The sequence below is a fragment of the Juglans regia genome, chromosome 8 (assembly GCF_001411555.2).
Source record: "Juglans regia cultivar Chandler chromosome 8, Walnut 2.0, whole genome shotgun sequence".
Lineage (NCBI taxonomy): Eukaryota > Viridiplantae > Streptophyta > Magnoliopsida > Fagales > Juglandaceae > Juglans > Juglans regia.
Genome location: NC_049908.1, coordinates 17739045 through 17747261, shown reverse-complemented (window position 1 = coordinate 17747261; position 8217 = coordinate 17739045). Strand labels below are relative to the sequence as shown.

The 8217-nt window shown below is 37.3% G+C and overlaps 2 pseudogenes; one reads left to right on the top strand and one right to left on the bottom strand.

Annotated features, from left to right (window-relative positions):
• Nucleotides 1–829: 829 nt before the first annotated feature.
• Nucleotides 830–1419, bottom strand: LOC108987224 (annotated as a pseudogene).
• A 274-nt stretch (nt 1420–1693) lies between these two features.
• On the top strand, nt 1694–7149 carry LOC108987223 (annotated as a pseudogene).
• Nucleotides 7150–8217: the final 1068 nt, after the last annotated feature.

The following is an 8217-nucleotide window of genomic DNA, read 5'->3' as shown; positions in this document are numbered from 1 at the left end:
GACAAATAATAAAGTCTCTATCTTGTTATGAAAGATCTCACGCCTCAGTGGTTGTGATTTTTCTACAATTGAAACGTTCATTTTACCGTCTCCTTGTTCATTTAATTCTATTTCAATCTAATTTTAAATTGAATCTAATATTCAAACATCTAATTCTCAAATTATTAAATTTATCTTAACTCAACACTTCCTTACAAGTAGGACCTACATCATTTTTCAAATTTTCATAAAAAATACTAAATTCATCTTAATATTCAAACACATTTTAAATTTAGTTTACATGAGTTAACATAACTCCCTCCACTATTTCACTCATCACTATTCATAAATAAGCTCAACTAAACTGAGCTAATGTCCAAAACGCAGCGTTTGGATAGTGAAAATATCTAAAAGTGTTGAAAATATTTGTGAATAGTTATGAGTAGAGATTTGAGTGAGTTTGTGGGTCCTGAGAGTATTCTCTACGCTTGCTCTCTCCTAAAAGTTGGCATTATGTGCGGCGACTACCTTGGTTTGTGCCGATTCTGATTGGTTTTGGCTTTCATTTATGTTATCTTGAGTTTGATCTGATTGAAAATCATTGGTTGAAGTGCTTGGTTTCATATTGGTTAAAGTTGTGAGATTATGTTAGACGGCTTGGTGATTCATTTTGGATCTATGGGTAGGGCTGCAACCCGACAAACCCGTCTCATAAATGGCCCCGACCCGACCCGACCCGCCTCAAGAACAAACGAAACCGATATGGGCCGACCCGATCTGAGATTGGAAGCCGATAATGGGAACCCAAATCGTGTACAAACAGATCCAAAAAAACACCTTACAAATTTCACTATCTCTATACAATCCGATCAAAACCCAGCATCATCCAATACAAACAGAGCCCATTTTCTCAAAAATCCATGGATAAATGCAAAATCAGGCAAAAATTACAAATCCCACTATCCCTATACAATTTGAGCAAAACCTTACTCCTATGATCTAGAACATAACAATCATAATGTGAATTTAAAGGAAGAGTAGCAGTGAACCAGATCAATTGGTTTTGGGATCTGGCATGGGGAAGAGGCCGGAGCTGGCGCTGCTTGGTGGTGAAAACCCTAAGACCAAAGAAGACGAAGAGGACAAGGGCGACAACGACGCCGGACTTGAACTTGAAAAGGGAGAGGTCACGGCTTGACTCCTTGAGACTCTCGGTTTTCATCGTCTCCAGCTTCTTGGCAGCCTTGTCAATTGAGGACCTCGACTTGTAGGAGTTTATGCAATAGATGAGGGGCCAGGAGATAGCCTCACATACTATGACAGTGCATAACGAAATGGCCACGATGGTGAGGCTGTCGGAGTACTTGAAAGAAGAGAAGATCTGAAGTAAGGCCATGGGAATAGATGGTTGTTTGGCAGATAGGAAAGGGTGAGAAAATGTTTCTGGAGAGTTCTATGGGTTCAAATGGTCAAATGACTCGAGTTTATTCTAAGATTTCTGATAATCTCGGTTTTAGCGGGTTCGACCCGCAACTTACTTCAACCCGCTTTTTGGTCGGGTCGGGTCGGGTCGCGCGTACGGGCCGGGTTTTAACGTTTTTTGCACAGCCCTATCTATGGGTATGTGAAGACTGAGGGGTTGTGTTGGAAGAGGTATTTGTTGCATATTGGTCCATTGGATACGGAAAAAAGTTATATCTGCAATAAATCTTACTACTTGGCTTTCTTTTGGGCTATATGCTCTTTTTAGCTTTCCGGTATCTTTGTGGTCAAATAATAGTAAAAAGGTCGAATTTATTTATTTATTTTTGGTGCTCCAGCCCCGAGTCGATTACAAGAAGTACCTTCTATTGGTATCTGAGCAATTATGGCGATTTTGGTTCTCGCTGATTTCTGTTTTTTTTTTTTCCTGGGATTGGGGGCAGACCTCAGAAGCTTTACTTCAGGGGGCCTTGAGTTCAAAAGGGTCTGCGCCAATTTTCTGGTAGATTGTGATCCAAGAGAATAAAGGGCGAATTGACGCCTTAATCTGATAATTAGGCTGTGAATTCACAAGGGTTCTATTCGATTTGCTGAATTCGAGAGGTTAAAAGTTGAATCAGTGGATTTTTATCTACAAATTAGAAAGGTTTGTAGGATTCCACTAAATGTTTCTGACGGCTCCGTCAATTGAGAATAGGGGTTGTGATTCTTCAGCTCCTCTGGAATGCATCTTAAATATAGTCAGAGCCCTCCGAATGGGGTCCTGCTTGTCTGCCGAAAGCGGGAGCCCACTCCCTGATTCGCCATTATCCCCTGCAGGAGTCAGGAAGCGAAAGATCTTAAACAAAAGGCCAGGCTCTCGGAAATCTTCCTTTGAGCATCGGAGGGATGAACCGTTGCATAGAATTCCAGGGAGGATGTTCTTAAATGGGTCTAGTGAAGTGGCGTCTTTGTTTACTAAACAAGGCAAGAAAGGGACCAACCAGGATGCCATGATTGTTTGGGAGGTGAGCTCTTCCTCATCTTCACATGCTATAAATTCTTTTTGGTCAATATTGTTTTTTAGTGGCATAGCAAGAAAACTATTAACAACTTTTTTTTAATTGAAGAATAATATTTATTTTGTTCCATTTACAATTGCTTTCTCTGCTTTCTCTAGCAAATGGAACTTTAGTATAAATATCTGTATCTTTGGTGCTAATTTATTAATCTCATTTCAAGATGCATAATCTACTTCTTCAATTCTTCAACTCTCATCTTATCTGTTAATTTGCCTTCACCTCAGATACATTCAGCTAGAGGAAATTCTCCCCTGGTTCTTGAAAAGTACTCTCCTATGAACTGTCTGCATATCCTGTAATTTTCTTTTTTCCAGGATATTATCCCGTCTTTCAGTTTCCTCACCATATCACACTTCTATGCTGGAAAATTGAAATCTTCTTTTGTTTGATGTTTCTCATCATGGGTCCGCCGTGTATGAGGTGAGGAATAAGAGATTTGACTCAACTTCATTTCAAAAAATTGAAGGTTGCCGTAATGGAAATTTTTATTACTTATTAAAGGGAGCTACTCTGTCAATTTTTATATTCCTTACAAAGAATATAATTTAATGAGCTAATTGCATAAGATGATCTTAATTGTAGGATAATAATATAATCAAAGGACCAGAGAACAATATAGAAGGAACAAAAAGGAAGCAATGAATGAAAAGGAAAGCAGATGTTTCAACTCATCTAGATTTTTTTTCTTACATATGCAGTAACATAATATATTGAGTTCAGTAAATATGCACTAAAATGTGTTTACTTTTGAACAAACATCATGGAAAATAATAGCTCCATAAAATTGGATACGAAAAGATCACTGATCAGAAAAAATAATTTTTTTTTAAGTAACTGATCAGAAAAAATACTTAGCTACGTTATATGAAATCATTCATCTTCCTTTTGTATCCAAAATTGGTAGCAGTATTAATATCTTTGTTTGCTTGCTAGATTTTCATTCACCAACTTTTTTTAGACTGCAATTTTCAGAATTATGGTTCCAGAATAGACACATTTTTTTGTGGTGTTTTTGATGGCCATGGTCGGTATGGTCACATTGTTGCAAAGAGAGTGAGAGATTCACTACCTCTGAAACTAAGTGCCAACTTGGAAGTGAACATGACTGGTGAAGATGTTCTCAAAGAGATCAGCCTTAATACTGCTGGAAGCATGAACTCAGAAGATACTCACTTCATATCTGGTGGTGAAGACTCTAGGGTCTCTGTTGATCTTCAAGAAGCAGAAAAGCATCCTGAGATCTTTCAGATTCTCAAGGATTCATTTCTGAAAGCTTTCAGAGCCATGGACAGGGAACTGAGAATGCACCCACATATTGATTGCTTCTGTAGCGGGACAACAGCGGTGACTCTGGTTAAGCAGGTTATTCTCTCATAGCAGTTAAAATATTTAAATTAAATCTGTATTTTGTGATATATTCTTAATGCTCGAATATCCATTGGCTGCTATTTTAGGGTCAGGATCTTGTCATTGGAAATGTTGGGGACTCCAGAGCAGTATTGGGTATGAGAGACAAAGATCATTCTCTAGTTGCAGTTCAGTTGACTGTGGATCTCAAACCAAGTCTTCCAGGTCTCTCTCTCTCTCTCTCTCTGCAATAAGTTCTTCTCTACTACTTTTAATCAATGTTGAATACCTAGACACAAGGAATGTATCTCTTAGGCATAGACCAAAAGTTTATCTCTATTAAGGGTGCATTGTGGGTTAGGGGATGCTTGGGGAATGAGATAAGATGAGAAATCTATGAATAGTAGTTAAATGGTTTGAATTATGATGTTTTATGGGGTTTTGGGAAATGCGAGAGAAATTTGAATAAAAATATTATAAAGTTAAAATATTATTAGAATATAACTTTTTAATATTAATTTTGTTTTGGAATTTGAAAAAGCTGAATTTTTTGTGTGTTTGTGTTTGAATGATATTTGGGAAGGAAATGAGACGAGATGAGATGGGATGAGATTAAAAACCACCCCATCTCCCAAACAACCCCTTACTCTCCTAGATATTGTAGTGATATTGAGCTAAAGCAATTGCAGCTGCCAAGGGGCTTTCATTCTTTTGGATGGGGAGAGAGCGGACTTAAATTCTTTAGCCTTTATTTTTGTTTTCTTTTTTATTTTGAAACAATATTTTATTGTGGGAAAGATGTTGGCCTGATCTTTTTCTAAGATTTAGGTTTTAACTAATCTTAATTAATTGAATTTTTATTTTATTTTTTTCATAAATGAAGGGTAGTTTGATTGAATTTTTTGAGCGTGCTTTAGAAAACCCATTAGGTTCCATTATATTTCAATCAATTGGATGGTGGGGTGTAAATTGAAAAACAAATGGTAGTTTAGGGTACAGCATTGATGCTCTTGGTAGTCTGGAGTACGATTAGAAAAACGGGTGGTACTTTGGAGGTGCAGAATGACATTTCTCCTATATTATATTTACACATAGGGTCTCATTGACAAAGCTCTACCTAACATATTTCCTTCCTTTCTCACTGCAATATTTCAGAGTCTCCAATACGTACCATAGGACAGTTAGGTTTAGCTATGGACTAGGCCTTAATTGAATGTTTATCATTTTAAAAACTTGACTTCTCTTCTCTGGGTCTGAGAGTAATTCCGAATAGTCAAGTACATTTTCTATAAAATAAGGTTATGGAATTTGGAGTTTGCGTGGAATTAAAATAAGGTTATGCTTTAGTAACAGGAAGTATCCCGGCATGTTATGGAAGAATAAATTATTAAAATGTTTACACACTTGCTCAGTTGACATATTCCTAAACCTTGTTGCCATGTTTACACATAATTCTTAAATGACATTGTTCACATCTGTCATTTTCTAGCAGTACATGTTTGGTGCAATTGGCAAGGGCAATGAAGTACTTATATTAGGCCTGTCATAACAGATGAAGGAAATAGTAGGCGAAGTAGAATTTGTTAGGAGTAGTGAAGGATGTTGATGCACATGGCAAAGATCTATTCTATAGAAGGCAAAGAGAAAATTTAGCATTATTCCTCGTGTTGACTACACTAGTGATGTATGTAATGGACCTAATGGCGTAAAATCTTAAATGTGTGAATCAGACCAGTGAGTGGCCTAAAGCTTGGGCTCGGAGCAGGTGGCAGAAAATCCAAAATTCCTTTAATTAGTAAGATATATTAGCTAGTTGGATTGGTGCAGTGGTATTGTGTGGTTGTTTGGCAAGAGAAAAACAGCCGGCATTGGGCTTGGATGATGACATAGTGTCAATGAATTAAGCAAACTCATTGGTTTTCTAGGTAGCAGACTTCCTTGATGTATAGATTAAGTGTTTCCATTTACCTTTATTCATGAATTGGAAATACAAAAGAAACTCGCTTGCAATCCATTGTAGTCTTGCTTGGTTGCTTCTTTTTACTATCACATTTGTTTATCCACTTTTTCTTTTTTGTCAACTTCTTGCTAAAGTCTTTCTGTTTTTATTTTCCTTTACAGAGGAAGCTGATAGAATCCGGAAGTGCAGAGGGCGTGTTTTTGCTCTTCAGAATGAACCTGAGGTTGCTCGTGTCTGGCTGCCAAATAATAACTCCCCTGGCCTTGCCATGGCTCGTGCATTTGGAGATTTCTGCCTAAAAGATTTTGGTCTGATCTCTGTGCCCGATATATCTCATAGGCACATCACCGAGAAGGATGAATTTATCGTCTTGGCTACAGATGGGGTAAGGATAGCCAACCAAAGGCAGATAACAAAACCATATTGTTTCTTTTTCTGTGTGATATTACTCATTCTGTAGTTGTGAACAAAACTATTTTTGCTTTACATTTTTGCTGCAGATTTGGGATGTGCTATCGAACAAAGAAGTGGTAGACATTGTTGCATCGGCCCCAGCACGTTCCTCTGCGGCTCAGTTCCTTGTTGAGTCAGCAATTCGAGCTTGGAGATATAGGTATCCAACTTCTAAAATCGATGACTGTGCTGTAGTTTGCCTCTTCCTCGACACAAACAGGACGTCTGCTGCTTCTAATACCAAGTTGAAAGAGCAGCTTACTTTTGTGGATCAGGCTGAGGCTTGCAGTGAGAAAGAGGAGCTCTCCAACCCAACAACTTCGGACTGTATAGGAACAATCCAAACTGGCAATGAAACTCTGGAAAAGGATGCAATGAAAAGGCCTTAAAAGCCTAAAGGAGGAAGAAATACATATAGGCGCTGGAAAAGAGTGGTCTGCTCTGGGAGTGTCTTGTGTAAAACACGTTATCGAATCTGCCTAGGTTTGTGCCAGGAAAGGAAGAGAAGGAAGATGACTACCTTTGTCTTTGAAGATGGTGACCTTTTTTCCTTGTTATTGTTTAGTTTTTAATTTTCTACAGAAAGGTAAAAAGATTTGTAGGGTCATTGATGTTACATCCGGAGAGGTGGGCCCGGCTATATTAGCGCGTCTGGTTAAAGTTTCATCCGTCTCTTTTGGGTGGAATTGGAATTTTGTTAAAAATCCATCTATACGCCATTTTTCTTTCAATTTTTTTTTTTATAACAATACAATGATTTGTTTGTGATTGTAATGTTGATAATAATTCTGTGGCATCCTCTTTTTAGTGCGACTTGAGTGGTCTGCTGTTCGAGATGCCTTCTTGGATCATGTTCTGATGTAGACATGCAGCATAGCTCATGCCAATGCCATGTTGTTTTACTCGATGCATTTGCTGGGAAAGATATTTTCTTTCTTTCTTTGTTTGTGCCTTGAATCAGTCGGCCAAAAAGACACTTTTCAAGTGCAAATTTGATACACAAAACAGATGGAAAGAACCAATCATACTAATGTGACAGTTGTGGGTGGGGTTTAAATGAGTGGCAGGAAAGAGCAAATCGTAAGACATGAAAGGCTGGTGGCAGTAGGAGGCCGTGAGGTTGGTTGGCCTAACATTTCTACGTAATCTACTGTGGCCGAAAAACCTGAATTCCCTACCACATTCTAATTGTTCTTTCTTCTTGGATTATTGGTCTTTCCCGGCTGGGTATCCATATCAAGTTGACATGAGGGAATTGGGGAAGTTGATTTCCTGCCCCACACCTTCTCTCTGTTACCGACTCCAGGCTCCATCCAGCCCTCTTAACTCCTGAATCACGTCCTCAAACGATATGCGTGCAATTTATACACACTGATTCTGGCTTGCATGGATCTCATTCGCCATCTTTCCCTTCCCCAGAAAAACAAGCTGCCACCCTTACGGTCTTAAGTAGGGATGTAAGAGCATTAACATTGGTCTATGCATATGCATATGCAAAGTCAAATTTGCATAATATGACCCTAAAATCTTCCACATTGGCTTATGCATATCCAAATATTTAGCTACCTATGAATAGTACTTATCCAAATTTGGATAACTACTATTCACCCTACAAATCATATTTAAATAATTATTTCTCTCTCCTCTCACTCTCTCACACAATCCTTTCATTTTCTCACTCATTCAACAACAAAACAAACATTCACTTGCACATTCATTTTATTATTATAATATATTATATTTTTTTTTTCATTTTATTATATTTTTAATATATTATTATTAAAAAATTATATTTTTTATTATTATATTTGTATTATTAATGTCAAATGTATGTAGTGGATGTTAATTGCAAAATATATATAAAAAAATGGATTTTAGCAAAAAAGTAATAATAATAAAATAATAATATTTTATTATTATTTTTTCTCAAATATG